The 23,718-nt window shown below is 43.3% G+C and overlaps 1 pseudogene; it reads right to left on the bottom strand.

The window, feature by feature from the left end:
* Positions 1-2,281: 2,281 nt before the first annotated feature.
* Positions 2,282-21,088, bottom strand: LOC132233871 (small ribosomal subunit protein eS7-like; annotated as a pseudogene).
* Between the last annotated feature and the right edge of the window lie 2,630 nt (positions 21,089-23,718).

The raw sequence follows: 23,718 nt of genomic DNA, 5'->3' as shown, positions 1-23,718 counted from the left end.
ACATTTGTGAACTTGCCTGGTATAATTGAAAAGAAATTCTTCATAGACCAGGATTATTTGCTAAATGTGTTTCTCTTTGAACATCAGTGGACTATACACCTAAATGTGGGGTGAAAGTGAGAGAATTTTCTTGACCATGATATTACTTTAATCTTGCCTGTTTCATATTCTTTAGAAAACCCCAACATCCCTAGAGCATTCCCACAATGGATACTATCACTACACAATTAGCTATAACAATAAGAAAAGCCCAGGTTCTGGAGGAACTTTATAAGATTCTTGATACATAATGTGTTATTCTCTGAACAATGTTATTTGTTATTTGAAATCAAGTTTTCTTAGGGACTTGTTCATATGGTTCCCTCTGTGTCTTCAGAAGAATGAGTTGGCAAACAAACTTTACTATAGCTGGCGGTCATTTAGCGCTACATTAAATGACTAACCACAGCTGGTGGGCTAGCTTTTCCCCATTGCCTCCCTGAAGATAATTAGGGTCTTGGAGAAATGTGTTACTGTCTGTTTCCTGGGTCCAGACAGTGTGCCTCAATGGTTGAACATTGACTTATGAATGATTTGATTCCGGGTTGGGGCACACGCCCAGGTTGTGGGCTCAATCCCCAGTAGGAACTGTGCAGGAGGCAGTGGATCAATGCTTCTCTCTCATCATTGATATTTCTATCTCTCTCTCCCTCTCCCTTCCTCTCTGAAATTAAAGGGACCAAACGTATTAATAAGGAGTCCTGTTGGCTCTTGGGGAAAGAGTTCTCTACTTGTAATGAAAAATGCTACTCTAGAAGGATATGACAGGCAAAGGAGGAGAATGAAAGAAGAGATTCCCCAGTTGGGTTACCAGCTATGAGAGAATGTGTCATTAGCACCTGGATAGGGTTTTGAAGGATGAGCAGGAGTTCTGCAGGAGGGAGGACCTGCACCCTGCTCAGTGATGCCATTGTCAGCAATCTCATACTTCACAGCTATGGTTTATCAGTGACCTTCAGACAATCACCCCCTGGTGCCTGCCTTCCTTGTCCATAAACAAAGATGTGCCTTCCTGAATGTGTAAGCTGCTCTCACCTCCCACAAGGATGGCCCCTCATACAAAAACCGGTTGCCTTTGCTGAAAGGTGGGGCCAACCCTGAGGTACAAAGAGCACTGTAGAGCCCCTCTTGGAATCAGGTTGAGTCTGAGACTTCATCTGAAATTGTGCCTTTGCTTGGCATCTGCTTCTCCCAGATTGGCCCCGCCCACACCATGCCCACCTCAGTGAATCACTGGGCCTGCATCCTTGGCTCAGGATGTCCCGGGAGGACCCACCTCAGACAGAATATATCAGAACAAGAATTCTGGGAGGGGCCACAGCAGCCGCGTGCGTCAGAAATTGTACAGGCCTGGAGAGAGCTTTCTCAGCATCATTCACCCTCCCCCTGCTCACCAGTGCCCTTACTGACATTCCCAGTGGCTCCAGTGAAGGGGAGAGTGGGTGGGGCCAATGGAAAGAGATGCTTAAATATCTCTGTGACAAAACATTCCTTTAACTTTCTTTGATTCAAGGCATTCAACTTGGTCCACTGGAGACTTTTCAGAGCTTGTGTGTTACCATTCTGCATTCTATTACAGAATTCTTTGTTTTATAAACCCACCTCCTAACCTTCCCCCCTTAAAAAACAAACAAACCAAAAACACCCAATTTCTTCAAAGCAGCTTTTTCCATTCTGTGGATGTAGGAAAAATGGTGGTAAGTCAGAAACTTCTCCTCTCCGATGGTTATTTTATCTTTTGGCACTGGCCCTTGGAGATCAGAGGCCAGAATCAGATAGGGCGCCTCTGGTCCTCCCGGAGTCGTTCAGCACTTACGTAACACCCTGGCTGCTGTGCCAGGCGGTTGCAGGCCGGCCACTGTCTTGATTTAATGCCCTCCTTCGCTGTGGTCCATTTGCCCAGGCTCAATGAGCCATAAAAAACAGATCCTCCTGCGAGCTGACAGTCTCTGCTTCAGAGATGTAAGGTCAATGGGGAACCTACAACAGATGATTCTCTTTTTATTCAGTGTATTACGAGGAATGGTCATCAGAATTAGTGATCCATTTTAGGGGAAGGTGGGTAGAAACTCGGGTGGGAGGCCTTTAACAGCCTTTAACAGGCCTTTACACAATTTCTCTGGGTTTAAAATAACAATTACTCTAAACTCTATTCTTCCTCTAGCTCCCTCTCCTCTTCCCTCTTTCCCTCCCTTCCTATCTTACTATTTTTTATTGAGAATGATATTTAATTTACTCAGTTTTCCTTACAGCTGAAACTCTGGGAATTCAAAATTAGCATCCTTGCCCGTGAGCTTCTTACAGACCCCGGAAACGGTTTTAAGCTTGTGCTCCACGTTGTTCTGCTGTGCTTTGTCCAAATGCACCCTTAGGAGCCGCCTGCGTCCAGCTTCACAGGGATTCCCTTGCCCACGTTTCACTCGGGAAAACCAAGTCCCCCAGGATGGCGTGCACGGTGGTCAGGGTGCGGCTCCCCAGATGCTTTTGCTTATTCTGTCTGGCTCTTTGTCCGTTGGCTTCGGCAGAACTTTCCTCTGAGCGATAAAGACCAGGTGCTTCCCACTGAGTGTTTTCTCCAGCTCACGCGCAGCCGGGCTTGAATTTTCTGGAAAGACTTGAGTTGAAGAACCGGAACAAAGATTATAACAGCTTTTCAACCACCCCCAATTTCAATTTCCTTGGCTGCTGTGATGTTCAGCTCCCATAGCTGGGCCTTGAGGTCCGAGTTCATCTCCAGCTCCAGCAAAGCCTGGGAGATGCCAGACGCGAACTCGTCTGGCTTCTTGCCATTGGGCTTCACAGTCTTGGCGCTGGAATTGAACTTGGCCTTCTCCTGAGGAGAGGCCCAGGTCTCTGAAGAGCTCCTCAAACTTCGTGATGGAAAGGCCCTCTCTATCCTGAATTTGACTACAGCTTTATAATTTGCTGGAAGTTTAGAGTGAATTCAGAAGTGAACTTACAAAAGCTCTATAAAAATTTTAAAAATCTCTTGGCAGCACAAGCCTACAAACTCTTCCATGCAAGCCATTCTGAGCCACTGCTCACCTGCTGGAGGCAAGGCTGTTAAAGGCCTCCAGCTTCAGGAGAGAACAGGTGCTGGCCCTTCAATTGCAAACTGTCTGACTTCGGGCAAATGTAATCCCATGAATCTCAGTTTTCTCAGGTGCAAAAAGGAGATAATTATGCCTCCTGTGCTGAAAAGGAAAGAGACATTGCTCTAGCATATAATCAGAGCTTAATAAATGACAGGCATCATCATGAGACAAACGCATAAACAAAGACATTAGGGCTGGGAACAGGAAAGGGAAAGGAAATCTTTGGGGAAAGTGGGGCTTAAAAAATGTAGCCTTCTTGGAAGTGGGGTTGAAATGATTTCTTTGAGTCTATCATTGGGAAAGAACCGGGTGTGTGGATGTGGGTGTGTGGGTGGGAGGAGTGGGGGGACAGACCACAGCCAGATCAGAGGGTGGTGATTATTTTGATGGCCTCTGCAGAGAAGATGTCAAAGGTCAGCAGTTCAGAGTTGCTGGGGATGTCCCCCCAGTAGAGATGGGATTCCCCCCACTAGCAATGCTCAGCTGAATTGGGTCAGAAAACGGGAGTTAACATTAACAACAACTCTTTACCTCAACACAGCTTTATCCCCAATTCAGTTTCTTCTCCTCCTCCTCCTCTTCCTTCTTTGTATAACCCTCTACATTAGGAAACTATTTTAAAAACGCTTCTCCCTGTCAAAAATAGAGTCAACAAGTGCTTCTTGGGGCATGTTAAGCAGACGGTCTTCCCGAGGCCAGGATACAAGGGCTATTGGTGCTGTTGTTGTTTTATGACCTCATCCCATCCTGCCTACAGTCAGAGATTGGTAGCTGACAATGCAGAGAGCCCTGTCTGGGGATTTAGCCAGAGTCTAGATGTCTTGAGCTGGAGGCAAGAACAAGAATGACCTAAGAAGGTGAAGGATGCGGGAGAAGGAACTTTGTTTCGTCTGTGGAAGCTGCACTAAAATGACAACTCTTGCACAAGCCTTGTCAGCACACACATGTTCTGATCCTCATGGTGGATGTCAGAAGTGTGGGTGGAGTGAATTTCTTGACAAATTTCTCCCTCTTTAACCCTACCTTACACACGCCCCTCTGCTTCCCTTTTATAAAAATCAGAACCATTACAGAGGGGATGCCCTAGAAACCGGCATGTCCTCATTCCTTTACAGACAAATTTGAAAGACTGAAATACTGAAATACCCATGAGGGGGAAAGGGAAAGAGAGAGAGAGAGAGAGAGAGAGAGAGAGAGAGAGAGAGAGAGAGAGAGAGAGAGGACTTGAAAATTAATCACCAAGACAATGGTAAAAATTCAGCACTAGAAAGTCTGGCTTTTTAAGCCTCTTCCTTTCCTAGATTTAACTTTTAACAAGAGAGGTTAAAACATAGTACTTTAAAAAGAGAATTTACAAACTAAGTTGGTAGGATAATCCTAGCACGTCTATGCATTCACCTCCCTGCCCCCCATACCAATACACCCGAGAAAATGTTTTGAATAAATGTACGTAGGTATTGCATCTCTGGACAACTTTATGTTAGGGTGAAAGGTCACCTAAGATTAGTATCACAAACTGGACAATGATTAGTACACCTCAAATTGATTTATACTATCAAATGGAGAGTAATTTTAGTAATTAATACAACTGCTTAATTCCCACATATTTGAAGACTTGCCGTGTATTTCTCATTAACTTGTAGTGAAAATGGTAATAAAACAAGAAGATCTCAGTCTGAACACAGATGTGATTTTAGTTGATATTAAAAAGTAACCTCATTAAGACCCACATTTGCTAATGACCTTAACCATCACAGACATTGGCCAAAGTTTGAGCTTGAGTCAGGGTGTATGTATTGATTTATAAACCTGTGTTGGATTATTTTCCAAGCAAAGTAATTGTATTCAGCTGCAGAATTCAATCTTTGAATTCCAAAACTTTGTACCCAGAGTCAGTAAATGTCAGCGGTGAAGGTAATGGGCCGTAGAAATACAATTCGCATCATGGAGGGATGGGTGGAGCCATCTTGCAGTAGCCAGGCCTGTGAGTCTGGTTTACAGCAGATGCTCAGATTCTCTGTGTGGTGAGGCTTTGCCAACATAGCCATGTCTAGGAAGACTGGACTTACTCCTTTCCAGCACTTAAAAATCTTATGCATTAATCTCCTGTGAATGTTTTAACGAACTACCACAGATGTGGTGGCTTAAAGGGTTGCAAATTTATTCTCTTACAGATGTAGCAGCCAGAAGTCTAAAATGGGTTTCAGCAGGTTGTGATCAAGTGTGGAATTCTCTCCAGGAGTTCTCTGGGGGAGAATTTGTTTCTTTGCCTTTTCCAGGTTCTGGTGGCCACCTCTATCCCCTCTGCCCATGGCCTCGTGGCTCCTGTCTCCATCTTGAAAGCACATCGCTCCAGTCCCGGTGTCTGTCATTACCTCGCTTTCTCCTTCTCTGCTTTCCTCTTACAAGGATACTGTGATCACCCTTAGAGCCCTCTCAGCTAATCCAGGTAATGACTCATCTCAAGAGCTTTAACTTCCATCTGCAAAGTCACATTTTTCGTAGAAGATGACATTCACAGGTTCCAGGGATTATTTTGTTTACTACATCTTAGAACTCAAATTATTAAATTTGACCAGGATTACCACTATGTCCTTTTTTTTTTAATTATAAAGGGAGTTATAGAGAACTTTGTATTTTATTTAATCAAATCTCTTAAACTAAGAAAATAATCTGCTTAAATTTAAAAAATTTAACCAATACAAAAGGTGTGCCAGGGAAAGTGAGGGTCTTTCACTCTATCTAGACTAGGTTGGCCTCGGTGGCCAGTTGGCCACTGTATACCAGCCCCAGACCCTTCCCCAGAGCTAACCATAGTTACCTGTTTTTCAGGTGCCCTTCCAGAAAGTTTTCACATATATAGTGTATATTTTTACCATGATTGAAAAATGATATATATGTTGTTCTGTTCTTGAACTTTCCAGTTATTTTATCTTGGAACTCTTTCCTTGTCAACACATTCAATTTTATCTTATTTCTTTTAACTGTTGTGTAGTATTCCATTGAATGGATGTACCATAATTTGTTTAAACATTTAAAAATATATATATAAGAATTTAGATTAGTTCCAGAATTTTCTTTGCCATTACAATGTAATCTACATATTTATATGTGTATTTCTTTATATATGTCAGTAGTTAATTGCTGAGCAACATTCAATTATAGCAATATACTACAATTTGCTTATTCCCCCCCTCCCCCCGTTGGTAGACATTTGATTATTTCCAGGTTTTTAATATTATGAATAAAGCTGATATAAAAATTTGAATGTAAGTCTTTGTGTGGACATATTTTCATTTCTTTTTGGTAAATACTGGGAGTAATTGGAATTGTTGGGTCATGGGGTTTGTATATGGCCAACTTTAGTAAATGGTATCCAGTAGTTTTCAGAAGGGGTTGTATAAATTTACCCACCTCCCAGCACTGTGTGAGAGTCCAGCTGTTGCATATTCTTGCCAACACCTGGCACTTTTCCATGTTAGCCATTCTGATGGATGTATGATAGTATTTATTTCATTGTACTTTCAGTTAGCATTTCCCTGATCATTAATGTATTTGAGTGACTCTTTACATGTTTACTGACCATTTGGTTATCTTCTCAATGAATGAGTTACCTGGTCACATGTTTTTCTTATTGTGCTGTTGGTTTGTCTGTCTTGTTCTTACTGATTTGAAGAAGTTCTTTACATATTCTGGATCCAACTTCTTTATTAGCTATATGCATTGAAAATTAACTCCCTCTCTGTGAGTTCATATTCACTCTCTTAGTGGTGCCTTTTAATTAACAAAAGCTCTTAATTTTCATCAATTCTAGTTTATCAAACTTTTTCTTGTCAGTGTGCTGCTGTATTATTTTATGAAATCTTTGCTGTTTCAAGGTCAGACTGACATCCCCTTATGTGATCTTCTAGGTATATAAGTGGAATCGGCTCTTGTGTATGATGTGAGAGGGTAAGATTCATTTTTAAAAATATAACTATTCAACTGACCCTGTACCACTTACTAAAGGACCATCTTTTCATCGTGACTGTAATGCTACCTCTGTCAATGAAATGAACACCAATTTGTGGGTCTGTTTCTAGACCCCCTGTTCTGTTTAACTAGATGTTATTTGATTTAGGAAAAAGAAAGCATGTGGCCTTTCTCTCATCTGAGTGCCTTGAAGCCAATTTGCACCATCAGAATAATTCTGTTTTGATCAGGATATGCCTAAAGAGTTATTTTGAGTTCTTGCTCCCTTCAGTAAGATGAAGTGCTTAAGTTAATCATAATTAGATTCTCTGATCCTTTTTCAAGATCTTTGGAAGAAATAAGCCAGTAACAGCTGTAGAGTAGAATATCCTGTGAGAGCTTCTGCCTGAGAGAAATGAGGGCTGGGCCTCTGTCAGTAAGTCAGGAGGCTCTTCCAGTGGGTGTCGGACTGTTTCCCCAGCATTCCTCCTCCTGCGGTGTCCCAGCATATGTCTTTCTGGCTCAAGATAACCTTGATGGTTCTCCAAGCCAGTTTCAAAAACCCCATCTGCTCATTTTCACCTTGGCTTGTTCCGTGTGCCTCTCCCTCCAAGGCCTCTCCCCTGCTTTTGGTCTCTAGAAAGTGAATCCCCTGTCTGATATCTGTGAGAAAGCCTCTCCTAATCCTGGCAGCCTTATTGATCTTCCTCCTCTCTGAACCAAGGGCTGCTATTATCTTGAATCACCTGTTTTGGCCTTTGTATCATTACTAAATATTTCAAAGGTACTTGTCTTGTCTCTCAAGCTGAAAGCGCAGCTCTGCAGGAGGTCAAGGCCTGCTCTTACTCAAAGCAGTTGATCCATAAATATTTCATCTTTGATGAAGGGAATGGTGGGCATGGAGGCAGTTTAGTGGTGGCAACTGGGAGTCACCTGCTCTGGGACACGGAGAAGAGAAACACAGGAAGGTCTGATGCCTTCGGGGGAGCCAAAGCCCTGTCCCCAGTTCGGATGCCTGGTGGTCTTCTGCCTCTGACATTTTGGTGTCAGATGACGGTGACTGAGAATTGCCCTAAACCAGGGGTCCTCAAACTTTTTAAACAGGGGCCAGTTCACTGTCCCTCAGACCGTTGGAGGGCCGGACTATAGTTTAAAAAAAACTATGAACAAATTCCTATGCACACTGCACATATCTTATTTTGAAGTAAAAAAACAAAACGGGAACAAATACAATATTTGTATTTGCATGTGGCCCGCGGGCCGTAGTTTGAGGACCCCTGCCCTAAACACTTGCTTCATGTTTCCAAATGTTTGGATCAGAAAAGAGACCCATTTTCACATGGGATGGGGCGGGGCATGACCGGGGTGAGGAGAAGACAACTCGGGTTTGAGAAGGAACTTCACTTTGTTTTTTAGCTGGAAATGGAAGCAACGCTGGTGTTCTCCTCCCTTTCGGAAAAAAGCCTGCAACCAGGGAAGGTGTGGGACTGTGAGGGACAGGCCAACACCACCATCTCCAGGCTTCACAAAGCCGCATCATCAGAATAGACAAACCATCACACCTGCCGGGTGAGACGTCCTTTCAAATAGATGCTAAACAGGATCGGTGTCATGTGCCTTCAGCATAATGTGACAACTGCCTGCGCTGGCTGATCTACTCGGAAAAGCTGTTGAGTTGCAGGGTAAGTGAGACAAATATGGGAGGACATTCCTGTTGTTTGGGGACTTTTGTCACTTGCTCCTGACAGATGTGCTTCCCTGAGGTTTCTGGCAGAATGGAAGGAATGACCCAAGACTGGAAAAGTTGAAAAAAAAAATATTGCCACCCCAGTATCCTCTTATTTAGTGACCAATAACAAGTGTGCAGTATAAAAATAACCCCCCTGGTGTAGTTTTTGGGAGCAATTGGAATAATTTGTACTCACTTGCCTGCTGACAGTGGTGGGTTTGCTGCTTGTTATGGGAACATTCCAAGGAACCCATTAATTGCCTTTTGGATACATACCCCTTAGGTACCAAATGGAAATGAACAGAAATAAAGTTTATGGCATAGTGCAGTTCTGATAACAAAAACCTGATGACTCAATAGTTAAAACCTTAAATTCTCTCAGCATTCTCTGAGTGGAGAAGAATTTCACCCAGCAAGGAGCCCAGGCCATGCAAGTCTTCTTGACCTTTGCAGGCCTTGTCAGAACCTTCCATAGTTCCCACCAAAGCTAAGTCCCACTAAACTGGCTTATAAACGTTACTCCTGGCTGTTCAGGGACCACTCCTTCTAGAGTGCTCCTGCATGCACATTAAGTTTTTCTTCAGTCAATTTGTCTGTTGTTAATTAATCCACAGCCCCAACCACTCAAACATAAGTTGACACAGGAAAAGGTTTCCTCCCAACAGAAGGATATGAAAAATCCAGTGGGGCAGTGTTATAGTGACAATATAGTTGTGCTGAGGGGTAAAAGCAATACATAGTGATGGAGTAGCTGGCGCATCCTCCTTTCCTGCACAAACTCTCATCTCTCATTGCCCTTATCCTTTGCCACTGTGGAGTACTCATCAGTCTTTGAAACACCTTCAACTCCACTTTTTCTCATATTGGTCCCTCTTCAAAAGCTCCAAACCTTTCTCTCTGCTAAGGATCTCCTTCTGATAACATTTAATGGCTTTATCTTGACAACTTCTCTATTGCTTTCTGCCAGACAGTATTAAGCACTCCTTTCTGTGTTCCCTTAGCAATGTGACCATACAATTGCCCCATCTACGTCCCTATCCACAGCTATCCACTCATTTAGCTATCTCCCTGTTCTTTCATGTATCCATTGGCCCATCCATCTACTCACGTTCTTGTTCATCCAGCACTCCTTCCATCTACCTATGGAAGAAATATGTATCTAAACCCTATATGTGCCTAAGCCTGGATTTGACCTTCACATGGATCAGATTGATTTCATTTGGTTCCAAGGCCACAGAGTAGACAGCCAATTCCAGAAAACACCTCCAGAATGCTGCTTGTCATCCCATGTCAGGTTTTGTTTTAATCCTCACCGAAGAATGTTTTTAAATTGATTTTAGAGAGAGGGGAAGGGATAGAGAGAGAAAGATCAATGTGTGAAAGAAACATCCATTGGTTGCCTCACATATAGGCCTATACTGGGGATGGAATCCACAACCTGGGTATGTGCCCTGACTGGGAATCAAACCCGGGACTCTTTAGTGTATGGAATAAAGCTCCAACCAACTGAGCCAGCTGGCCAGGGCTCATGTCAGGTTTTATGTTGGCTTGGAAGAACCCATCCTCAGTACCTTCTCTGCTCACTTGCCCTCTGGACCAACAGGGAGCTGAGAGAGAAATGCTCAGTTTGAATTTTAGATTAAGAATCTGGACATCCTAGGGCCTGTTTCTTCTGACTTAGAGACACCTAGAATCAGTGCAGGGGAGTCAAGGTCGGGGCCATCAATGGGATGCAGTTACTTCCGCTGATTTTAGCTTTAGGATGGTTACACGTGTGCAGAGTCATGGATATTTTACCACCAAACTGATATTCAATTACCTTTTTTTTTATTTGTAGTCTCAAGAACAAATGGACTGTGGTAAGGTAGAATGAGAACAAAAAGCTTTAGAAAGTGAAACCAGCACTTGGACACAGAAACACCACAAACTCCCAGTGGTTTCTAACTCAGAGTTGTCCCTTAGGTGCACTCCGTCATGGAGATAAAAAGAGCGCGAAGGAGTCTTTGACTCTGCTGTAAAATTTTCTTTATTGGAAGGGGCTCGCACTCTAACTCAAATGGTGACACCGTAACCACCGTGCTCCTCGTAAAACATCCGCTGGCTCCTGCTAACACTTGTCAAACCAGAAAGGTCCTGGCTCAAAATAGAACCCGAGGTTTTTTCCTGCCGATTTCCAAACTCCATGTGGCAATTGGATGCTCATGGTTGTTATGAAGAAAAGGTTCTGCCTTCGTGGTAGTAATTTCAGCCTGTGTTACAGACGTAAACATTTTCACTAAAAGGCAGGCCTTTTTATTTGTTGAGGAATCAGGGTTCTTTTCTCTGACTCTGGCACCCACTACTCACAGCCGTAAATCAAGTGATGCACAGCTCATTTTCCCCTTCTCAATGGAGGTTGGCTCTCTGACTATTCCATTCATTAGATGTGGAGTGAGAGAAATGCACACTTCATTTTCTTTGTGGCCACAACCTTATTTTCCCTCTTCGGGTCTGAAGAAAACCAATAAACCTTCTATCTTCACATTTTCAGAGGAGTGCTTTCCATCTAGCTGATTCTCAAATGCTTTTAAATGGAAAAAAAAAGAACTGAAAACAGGCTGCTGTTTGGGTGATTTGCAAGCTCTCTGAAATTACTGTTTTTCTGCTTCACAGACTCAGTGATTGACAGTGCCTTCCCCCAGATAGTCAAACAGCTGGCATTGGCCACGATGATGCCACTCGAAATTGCTCATCTTTTTTTTTTTTTTTTAAATGTCAGTTACTACTGAATGCAAACTAGAATTAATTTTTCATGGGCTAATGGTCTTGCATAGCTACAGTGTACCTGCTGGGTTTATGGACTTTGTAAATAACATTCTCTCTCTCTCTCTCTCTCTCTCTCTCTCTCTCTCTCTCTCTCTCTGCCATTCTTGGTCTCTTAGGAATTTTAGTTTTTTCATGCTCTTAGCCCCTCCTCATATCTGGTTTAGTTTGATAAGAGCAGATCGACTACCCAACCTGGGGTGTGAGAAAACTCTTTGTAGACGGGGTCCAGTGGTCATAGTCAGCAACTGGTGCATTGGACTGGAGCTTGAGGTTTCAGCACAGGCCCCTCTGTCCCCTAGCTGTGTCCAGGGTGAGAAGCCATAGGCCGAAGGCCCTGTAGCCCATTGTACCTCTCTGTAAACCAAGGTTTATCAACCTTGAAACTATTAAATTTTTGCCTGAAATAATTCTTTGTTGTAAGGGGGGGGGGGCTGTCTGGATTCATTGTAATACATTTAGCAGCATTCGTGCTTTTTTAAATCTCCATGACAGAGTGCACCTAAGTGGCTTTTATCCACTTCTTCCCCATGATTGACAACCAAAAATGCCTCCAGAAATTGGCAAATGTCCCCTGAGTGGTGAAGGGATTGTCCCCAGTTAAAAACCACAACTGTAGATACTCTACCCTGTGCTCCTCGAATGGAATTCTCCAGAGAAAGTTGGGATGAATGAGAAAAGAGGAAAAGGAGATGGGGGAGGAAATCAGAAATGAGATGAACTCTGGGGTGTGGTAGCCTCTGCTGAGAATCCAGACCAATGAATTCACTGGTCACTAACCCTGGCTGTGCGTTGATATAACCTGGAGAGCTTTACAAAATACCCACTGTCTGAGCCCAGTCCCAAGATCCTGAATTAATTGGTTTGAGGAAAGCATCCTATGTGATCGTGTGTGCATGGAACATAGCAGGTGCTCCGGTATTTCTCAGGCTGACAAGCAAAATATATTAGATCACTTACATAAAGTGTAAATCACCCCCTTCTCCCAATTCTGGGAATCGGATTTACTTTATGGCTCAAGCTAAAGAATTGCAAGAATCAGGAAACCAGAAACAATGAGGATGACAGGGAACCAGGGATGGCATTTATGACCATTATACCGAGTTCTAATAAGTATTCAATGAATGCCAACAACCACAGGAAAGAAGCACAGGATAACCACAAAACAGACGGGACAAGCAGAAAGCATAGTAAATTGGTACACCTAAATTCTATCACATCAAAAAGAATATTAAATGTAAATGGACTAAACACTCCAATTAAGAGGCAGTGGCCCTTCTGATTTGTCCTAAAGTTCAAGGACCACAACTCCAGCAGACTGGGGAGGTAATCAGCTCTTTATAGACAAACCAATCAGAGCTCACTCATCAGCAACCGTCCTAGAAAACAAAAATCTCCTTGTCCCAATGAACAAGCCTGAGGACCTTCAGGAGTGGTTAAGTGGGAGACCTCAGCCATGGTGGTCTGTGCAGAGGGACGCCTGACAGGCTTGAAGAGCTTCATTCTTTCTCAAGCCCTGTCAATTAAGGGGTTCATCTGTGAGGTGTAGATGGTCACATCATGGGGACATCATCATCATTTCTGGATGTAATTCCATGTGTGTTTGGATCCACCCGCCCCTTGTCTCACAGTGGCCGTGGGCAAGTTAAGAGAAACTCCTTTAGGAGTAAGTTGGGAAATTATCATTAATAATAATCAACTTAGTGTTTTTCACTTTAATTTCTGTACTGAAAAATATAATCAACAGTGAGGCAGTGAAGTATGATTTTATTGATCCAGATAGCCTCTCCAACTCCAAATCTCTTTCCATCCAGCCTAATACTACACCAGAAAGGTCATTACTAAATACTACGTACTGTCATTGACACTGCCTATTTATTCACTTAAACACTGTACCTGACTCAGGGCAGCAAGGCCCGTATGCTGGCGTGGAATCCTTGATTACTGATCTCTACAGTCCAGTTTGCTCATCGCCATAAACCACAGAAGCGCCTAAGGGCACCTAGCATGCAGCTGTGCCAGCTTTGTCTCTCAGACTGCTCCTGGCACCTGCAAATAGCCCACAACCCCATGTCTTGATTCTATTTTGAAATCTGAGATTACCACAAAAGGAAACAGAACAGAATGTGTATTTCTAGCGTCCCCTCCTATCACAGAATGAGCAGTTGAGAAGTCTCTGAAGCTGCAGTCTCTCTGGCAGGGCAGAGGAGGCATTCATGCTTCCTGGAGCCTTGTTTACTTCTCCAGGAGGCCGCATAACACACCCGGCACTCTCCCTTCCTCAACTGACTCGCCACACTTCCCACACCTTGTCCTTTTATTTATTTATTTTAACCCAAAGAACACTCTGTTCCCTGCTCTCCTTATACTCACGTTGGAGGAGCCACAGCAAGTTGTTGGACACAGGTGGCTATTAATAGATCCTGGATAACAAGCACACAACTCAAACCAGGGCTCCCCCCCCACCTGGGAATTAGAAGGTTGGAAGAAATAATGCCATGCTGAGGAGGCTGTGGGCGGGACATCTCCTCACATAAACATTAAAAATAAAATTAGAATAGACATCCCATGATTCCTCAGCCAGGCAGAAGCAAAATAAGTTGCAATTATTATCCCTAAGTTCTCAGGCTTGTCTCCAAAGAATGACCTCATCCTTCCCAAAGGTCACCCTTATAGGTGTCCAGAACCAGGACCCGAAGAGTCCCAGTTCCTCTCCCTGGGGCCATGTGGGCAATCACATCAACCAGACCGTTTGGCTTTAAATAGTCAGAGGTCAACGACGAGGGTCAGTGCCCAGGGCTCATCCTGGGAAATGGTACAGGGGAATCCTGGAATGAGTAGGATTGATTGAACTTGAAACTGTGATGTCTAGCACCAATTTGTGTTTAAGGATCATAGGCAGAGCCTGGGCCCAGGAGCCAACCTGCATAGTTTCAAAGTCCTGCCACTTACTGACACTCATAAGTTGAATAACCTCCTGGTGCCTCAGTTTGCTCAACTGTAGAATGGGTGGAAGGTAGAATCTACTGTACAGTTTTGTTGAGAGGCTTAAGAGAGTTAATGCACATCGTTTTAGAACAATGCTGAGCACAGAGATGCTCTGACTGTTAGTTGCCGTTGTTATTTTCACTATTTTAGAAAACCTGCACCCATTTTTATTAAGAAGCAACATGCTTCGGTGGGAAAAAAGTTTGGACCTGCAGTCCCAGTGTCCACTCTGCCTGATGTTCCCCAATCTTTAGGAGCCCATGCTGTCAGTTTGTAAACTGGGAGTAACGATGCCTGCTTTATGTGTGGATTTCTGTGGATTGCTGGGAAGATAGCATTAGACGCAAAGGACCATGGCCTAAGCAGACCGAACAAGGCCTAATTTTTCTACTCCCAGTCTCTATTCAACCTTCTCTCCTTCCTGCCAAGTGGATCAAATCCAATTCAGGCGTCAAATTGGATTGCAGAAGGTCAGACACTGAGATGTTAACTCATCACACTGCACCACTATCCAGCTCACTGGGCCAGCATTTTCTGAATTACTAGCAATCTCATGAGTTTATTACAGAATCCCATTTTAAATTTATGTGGTTTGGCTTGGCATCTCTGCTGTGACATATATCAAACATCAAATATATCACTTGCCACCCTCTGACGCAATGTGTAGCTACTGGCTATTTGTCAGTGCATGACAAACACACCTCTCCTCATTGCTCTGGAATGGAGAGTTAGTCGATTCTAAAGATTCGTGGGCCTCAGGCGTAGGAGATTAGAACTGACCCTTTCCTGGAGATGGGGATAGGGCACCACATTTACCGCAGGACCATTGGCTGAGCTGAGCAAAAAGAAGAAAGAGAAGAAGGTGAAACGCTACTCCAACCCCTGTTTACACTGCACACGCCCAGAGAAAGAAAGCACGCTCACTGCCTATGCAGCCCAAAGCGAGTGTCCGCCACGGAGAGTCCCGTTTATGTAGAGGCAGGCTGATTCCAGTTCATCCTCTGAGGTTTCCAACCCCCACATGGGCCGGCATTTTGCTTCTATCTCTCCTTCATCAGTGGATTCCCTGCAGGTGCTGTGTCCTGGACTTGTTTTGTCCTCTGTACATCTTTCTTTCCCCCTCAGCAAAATAGAGCAGAGTTGACAAGAGGTTCTGATCATTGCTCCCCAAACAAGAAATCCCTGAGGCTGAACTGTGGTCACTCTACGTGGGGGCATGAATGCATTTCAAGGGAACCCTCTCCAAACAGATGGCACCAAATGCTGTGATTACAGCAACCAGTCATGCAGACAGGGCTGCGTGGAGCCGGTGCTGATGGCCAGGCGGTGGGAACTTTCCTGAGCAGCCCCTGTGAGGTGAGAGGGAACCCGATCCTCACTCTGCTGCTGCTGGTCCTTGGGAGAAGTGCAGAGAATAAGCACAGAAAGGAGGGCTTTCAGTTTCACTCATTCATTCACTCAGTCCTCAGACCCCAGCTGATATATGGCCAACACATGTCCACGTGGGTGACCAGTGTTTATAGCCACCATCTGTCTGATGGGTCTGTCCTGACTGTTGCTGCCTTTGCTGTACTCCATGTTAATTGTGAGGGTTGCCCCATTAATCGAGTGGAGCACCCCCTGTTCTCTAAGCACTCTGGAAAGTACAGGAATATAAACATGAGTGGTTCTTGTCCTCAAGAAATATATAAATTAGAGGGGGTAACATAGTCACTTAAAGAAAAAACTCATGGCTAAATTTGATCTAAGCAGTAGCACCAGGGTGCAGTGTTTGAAGAACTGACGGAGGCTTCTAGAGCAGGACACGATGAGTGAGACCTGGAGGAAGGAGAAGGAGACAGATTCACAAGAGAGCACGGCCCATGTGAGAAAGGGCAGTTGTGGAGTGTGGGTTAGTGCAGCGGTATGAAATGGCACGAGCTGTGCCTGGGGAAATGGTGGATAGCATAAAAGAACGTGAATTGCCCTAGCTGGTTTGGCTCACTGGATAGAGGGTCGGCCTGGGGACTGAAGAGTCCCGGGTTCGATTCCGGTCAAGGGCATGTACCTTGGTTGTGGGCACATCCCCAGTATGGGGGTGTGCAGGAGGCAGCTGATCGATGCTTCTCTCTCATCGATGTTTCTAACTCTCTATCCCTCTCCTTTCCTCGCTGTAAAAAATCAATAAAATATATATATTTTTTAAAAAAGAACGTGAATTGATTCTTGCAATTTCCTTGCTCAAATTTTTAAGCAGCAGAGTGACAAGATCATATGTGCATCTTCGAAAGTCCTCTCTAGCTTAAGAATGAAATAACAGTTAGATGGGCCAAGACAGGGAAACCAGTCAAAAATGCCATTCATTCATTCATTCATTCATTCATTCAACAAATATTTTTTGGATGTCATATAACAGGGTAGGTGCTACAGATATAGTAGTGACCAAAACAGTTTATAATTTAATGAGAGAGTTGGGTTTAAATAAATAGAAACCAAATTAAATATATATTTATAAATTGTAGTAAATGTGATCAATGAAATTCCAGCATGTTACATGCATATACGGAGGGGTGAGGGCTTCGTTTCAATGGGTGAACAAAGGAAGTCTCCCTTAAGGGAGTGGCATTTATTCTGTGACCAAAAGGATGAGTAGGATTCATCCTGGCTCCTCTGCTAAGCGAGACAGGGCTCAGGGAAACCAGCTGGGCAGCTGGTTCGGTTGTCCCTGGCAGGGACGAGGTGCTGGCTTTGGGAATGTGGGGAAGACAGCTGATTGGAGATGTATTGCGGAGATAAAGTTGGCAGGACAGCTGCAGTCTGGGCGAGAAGAGATGAGGCTATGAATCAATTCTGTGGGAGGCAGCATGGATTTGAAAGAAGGTTAGAAAGGGAAATCCATGGGGCTTGGTGATGAAGAGTGTGGGGAGGGTAGAGCCTAGGATAATTTCTGGTTTTCTGGCTCAGTACCTTGGACAGACAGAGGCATGATGAAGCATAAATGGGGAGGGGGCAGGGGGCTGATGATGGCTTCAGTCTCAGGATGTATCTGAGTTGCCAATGGCACATCTAGAGAGACATGTCTAACAGGGAGGCAAGGCTTGGCCTGGGAACTGTAGCATGTAGGAGCCAACGTAGGAGGGTGAACGAGTTCAACCAGAATGTGGGTAAGATTTGGGCAAAACCACTGCTGAGCCAGGCAGTGAATGGTCCCTGTGGTGTTAAGCATGAGGGCGAGAGCGAGAGTGAGACAATAATGGTGGTGAATTAATGATTGCATCATGGCAGCTCTTTTTACTTCCCACGTGGCCCACAGTTAGGGGCCAGTCTCAATTTAATGCACTTTCATTCTTTTCATTGAAAGCCCATTCCTAATTAGCAATGGCTACCTCTGGGGAATGAGATTAGGAACAGATGGTTGAGGGGAGAATTTTACTTATGTGATAAATTCTGTATTTTAAAAAAATTTTGTTTAGCAGCAACAACATGTTACATATTTCTTATATAAATAACAAATAAATGGTGTGCTTTTAAGTACTCAATTACAGGAGGACTGGGCTTTCCCTCGTCTGTTACACAAAACTTATCTGCCGCAAACCTTAAAAGTTGATACTGTCACAAGACTTTTCATACATATAAGTTGTTTTTTTAACTTTATTTTTGACACTATTATAGATGCCCTCATTTTCCCCTCCTTTGCCCCCCTCCATCCAGTCTGAGCGCCCCCCCCCCCCAGCTCCCCTCCTTCCCTCTGGCCATTGCCGCACTGTTGTCTGTGCTTATGGGTTATGCATATATGCTCTTTGACTAATCCCTTCACCTTCTTTCATCCAGTCTCCCTCTCCCTGCTCCCATCTGATAGTTGTCAGTCAGTTCCATGTATCCATGCCTCTGTTTCTATTTTGTCAGTTTATTTTGTTCATTAGATTCCATATATACATGAAAATATTGGTACTTGTCTTTTTCTGACTGCCTTATTTCACTTAGCATAATAATCTCCAGGTCATCTATGCTGTCACAAAAGGTAAAATTTCCTTCTTTTTTTTTAGAGCCAGGCAGTATAAGAACAAAACTTACTCTGCCCATCACATCAGAGTTTTAGCTCCTTAATTGCCAGTAGGTGGGTTCTGCTGACTTGGAGGTGACCACGGAAGAAAGCGCCGGGACATAGCAGCACCCCATAGTCTTTGCCGATAGCTGAGGGCTTGTTTAGGGTCATCCGTTCATCCCACAAATGGACAGAGACGCTCTCCCGCACCGAGGGGCTTCTCTGAAGCTACTGATTGAAGAATTCTTTGAGTGGCAATGGATTGAGTGGAAGTAGAGGGGGAGAGGAACCTTGCAAATTGTGACCAATACTGAGATGCCACCTGGCCCTGGAGTGTCAGCTGCACATGGATGGAGCCTTTGTAAATAATGTTTCCCTGTTGTCTCTGTGTGTTTAAACGGCCCATTGAAAATCAAGAAAAGAGGCTGTAATGTTTTCTTTCCCAGTGAAATCTGGAGAACAGTCAGATCTTTTCATCTTTAATGGAGGATCATTGATTTGTGTATGACTCAGGGAAACTTACCCACCAGACTCACTTCTCCAACTCTGCTCAAGCTGCTTGTCGTTTCCTTCCTGAGGTCAAGGATTGTTTTGGTATCTCCTTCCCTCTACAAATCACTGGAGCATAATTAAGAGATTGTGGCTGATTACAGAGTTCCTTTTGCTATGGCTATCACTCAGTAACATTCGTAGAGAAAGACAAAATGTGCTAATGAGATTCTTTTAAGAAGCAAGATAAAAGGAGTTTTTGCAGAAAGGAACTTAAAGAGATGGGTTTACCATTGAATAAAAGCGATAAGAGCAGCAGGTGGGATCAGCCCTGGTTTCAACTGGAGTCTAGGATTCTCTGATGTGACTGTTAATACTGCTCTGTTTTAGTTCAATTGCATGTTTTATTCTTAAACAAAAAAGAAAATGAAAGAAGCCACTTTTAAAGTAGATCAGGGTAAGAAAAAGGAATTAACTCCATCCAATAAAAGCTGACTTTTCTCTTGGAGCCAGCTGCTTGCTCTGTGCCACCTTGCTGTATAGGGCCCCACCTACTGGTCTTATAGGTTAGTAGGGGGAGGGGCAATTGATGAATTAAGCAAGGCAAAAGAAAATAAGCGCAAAACAGATTTTTATGTGCACCTGTGCCTTAGTCATATGATTTGTCATACCTTAGATGCACGCTAATAAGCAAATCTCTGCCATCTGTGTGATAGTGCTCTGGAAAACTGAGAAAAGAGAGGAAAAATAAAAATTTAAAAATGTCCTTTCCTTCATCTAATAGAGAGATAAATTCACTCAAGATGACTTTTAGATCTTTCTGACACTATTGAAAATTTAATGAGCTGCTTAGTAAATGAAGGAGATATATTTAGAAAACTAGAAAGATAGTAAACTTGGACACTTTATTTTATAATTGCATATAGGAGTGAAGGGTTGTATGCTTACTTCTGAGAAATGGGCATGTTGTATTGAATAAGGTCAACCAAATGGATAAGGCATTAATTCCGTCATTCTGATGATACTGAATTAATGCCACCTTGCATGATCCTGAATCCACAACAGCTTGCTCAACTTGTTCAAAAATTCTTCAGGTCTAGGTCTAATGTAATGGCTGGGTAGCAAGTCATCAGCCTGGTGAACTACAGGTCCATTTATTGCTGCAAACACTTCTTGGATGTCTCCAATGTGGCAAGTAATCGATTAGATGCTACAGATTCAGATATTTCTTCATGCCCAGGTCTCACTAGACTACTTAAACTTTTCAAATTATAATCACTCGCTCAGTTACATGAAAATCCATTCTTCTCCCCAAGTATATGTGGGAAGCCTTAGGAATTTCTTAGCTGTTTCCCAATCTCTCTTGATTGTCAGGTCAGCCACCACCTAGTTCAGCACACCATCATGCAATCCGCTCTGTTCACATGATGGGGGCATGCTTGGTGCTTGCATAACTAAGAGAAGTTTGGGGATGGTTACCCTGGGACAAAGGACTTGCTTCAACAGTATAGATTCAAGTTGACATCTTTTTTAAAACAGAGAACTTCTCAGTCTTCTCATTTCAGTCTCTCAAGAATCCCACTGATGATGGCCAGGTTGCAAATTGCCCCATGGAATCCAACAGGTTCATGTGTTTGACTGCTCCCAGCTCATTTCACCTACCCACATATCTAGTATGAATCCTGATCTGAGTGACTAGGTCATAGGTGCTGCCCTGAGAGTGTTCATGGTCAAGGGGCTATGGGTCCACTGGGAAGTGGGCTACACAGTGCTGCTCTCGAGCATTAGCCTCCAAACCTCTAGCAAAAGCTGCCAAATCCTTCTCCTTGAACTCCTTTGTGTTCTGCTTTAGGGCACATCAAACTAACAGTCCTTGTGGTCATGGTCAAGTCTTGGTTGCCTACCCATTGTCATCACCTTTGGCCAGGCACTTACCTTGCCAGGGCACTTGGCCTTTGCTGCTGATGGCATCGCCCCCTTTTCCCTCCTGCCACTGAGCCATAATAGCCATCTGTCTTAGACAGGCCAGGGCTGCCCAAATGTCGCTGCTCTTCTGGGTTCTTCCTTCCCTCCACTAGAACAAGTTACAGAAGGTCATCTTACCCACATTTTAGTTTTTGCCCATTTGATCCCCCAGGAACTAGGGGAGGAGGGGCAGTGCTGGTGTCTATATTCTGAGCCTAGGTGGGCAGATCTCACCCCTCTCCTTTTGGAGTTCTTGCTACATTTATTTTAGAGAATTAGGAAAAAATGCTAGCGCAGAGCCAAGCAGTGGTTCAGGCTGTTCCCATGTTGTATGCCTCATGAGCCAACATTCCAAATGCTGCCTCTTTCAAAGCATATTGTAGTGTTTCATTTTTTTATGAGAATCTTGCCAGTGTTCTGCATTATCTCCAAACAGTATCATGAATCACCATGTGGCTTTGGTCCACAAAGCACCATTCACTGATAAGTATAAGGTACAGTGTCCTAGTATTTAGACTGGATTTATGGCCCCGGAGTCAATAATTTATGCACTTATTAATTCAACACTTATTTTAAGTCTACTATGGACTAGCCAAGAGGTAAGGAGGATGAGATAGATTTGAGACATGGCTCCTATCTTCTAGCAGCTTCCAGTCCAGATGGCTAAGTTCACATTGAAATATTTGACATTATTCTTGTTCCCATTCTCACTAGCTGAGTGACCTTGGGCAAATCTTTGACAGCTACAGTTTTCTCAGTGAAATGAATATTAAAAACACCTGTCATGGGTGTTTCCATGAATTGTTGGGTAGAATGTGTTCACATCTGTCCACAGCAACAGCAGAACTGGACTGAATGGGGGAATGGAAGATTTTCCAGTATATTCTCAGGAGGGACTTCTTAACCATCCAAGGTGACCATGACATGTGTGCTGCCTCTCTCTACAGTGAGCTCTCATTCTTCTGGGCATTCAAGCTCAGACCAAGTGGGTCTTGGTGGAGATGGCGCAATGATGTAACAGAACTCCCTCTATCCCCAAGATGCTGTGAAAAAATAGATGAATTAACAATGCAGAGTGGACTTGGTCTATGGTTGGGTTCTTTTGAACTAACAGCCATTCACTGGGCACCTACTATGTGCAGAAGCCTGTGGTGTTGCCTGGAGGCAGTGAACAGGTAAGGAGAGTGTCGTCCTCTCCTCACTAAAGTGAACACTTGGTTGAGGAGATGAACACATATATAGTACAAGGGAGTGAATCAAAAGGCGAAGAAGAGTACTGAGTGAATCCGTGAGGACACCTGGAATCTAAATCTCTGGGCATGCACCCTAGGGCAGGGTGGTGTGTTCGGCCATATTTCTTATGAGAAGAAAAAGAATTCTACTGGGCCTTAGAGTAGAAGGTGCACTGTAAGTGCTAAAGTGAGTGAGCTAGATGAGAAATGTGACACCACTGTATTCTTAAACTTGAGATAGATGGAGCCTATAAAAATATTCCGACCCTGCAGTGTTGACCAACTTTTATTATAAAGTTATTTAAATATAAACATTTCTTGGGATTATAGCATAGCATACTTATAAATTATATATGAACTAAACTATGAAATGAATAACATTCCCATATAATTTAATTTTCTTTGATGGGTAATGTTTTCTTTTTTTTTTTTAATATATTTTATTGATTTTTTTTTTACAGAGAGGAGGGGAGAGGGATAGAGAGTTAGAAACATTGATGAGAGGGAAACATCGATCAGCTGCCTCCTGTACACATTCCCACTGGGGATGTGCCCACAACCAAGGTACATGCCCTTGACTGGAATCGAACCTGGGACCTTTCAGTCCGCAGGCCGACGCTCTCTCCACTGAGCCAAACCGGTCAGGGCAAGGTAATGTTTTCTTGAAACTAAATCGCTTCCAATGGACTGAAGAGTAGATTTATGGTTCTTTCTTATCAACTTGTGTTATGATTTCCCCCAAGATGGACCATTATTTGAGTGACTCATTGTAAAAGGTCTACTGTGTGATGGTTAGAATCATGGATGTTAAAGCCTGAGGTTGCCACTCAGGAGTTATTTGGCCTTGGGAAAGTTAACTTCTCTGTCCCTTGCTGTCCTCATCTATAAAATGAGGGTAAGACAGTAGTAGGATTTTAATTTAGTAAGAATTTATAGAATTTCAATGTTTTAATAAGGTTGTGAACTATGTACATAAATAAGTGATGTACATAAAGCACTTAGGAGAGTATAGTACAATTTTATAAAGCACATGCATTATGAATGTCAATTATTATTATTATTATTATTATTATTATTATTTAATCCTTACCTGAGGATATGGTTACATTGATTTTTAGAGAGAGTTGAAGAGAGAGGGAAAGACAGAGAGAAATATCAATGTGAGAGAAACACATTGACTGGTTGCCTCCTGCATGAGCCCAGACCAGGGCCCAGGCCAGGGAAGCCCGGAATCAAACCTGGGACTCTTTGGTCCATAGGCTGATGCTCTATCTGCTGAGCCAAACTGGCTGGAGCTCAATTATGATTTTTAAATGTTTCTTTTTAATTATGATATAAGAAACATTATCTCAGTAAGCCAATTAATGTAAAAGTGGCCCCCAAATATAATGATGAAAAGTAAAA

This window comes from Myotis daubentonii, chromosome 4 (assembly GCF_963259705.1).
Source record: "Myotis daubentonii chromosome 4, mMyoDau2.1, whole genome shotgun sequence".
Lineage (NCBI taxonomy): Eukaryota > Metazoa > Chordata > Mammalia > Chiroptera > Vespertilionidae > Myotis > Myotis daubentonii.
This window is presented reverse-complemented; position numbering and strand designations above follow the sequence as displayed.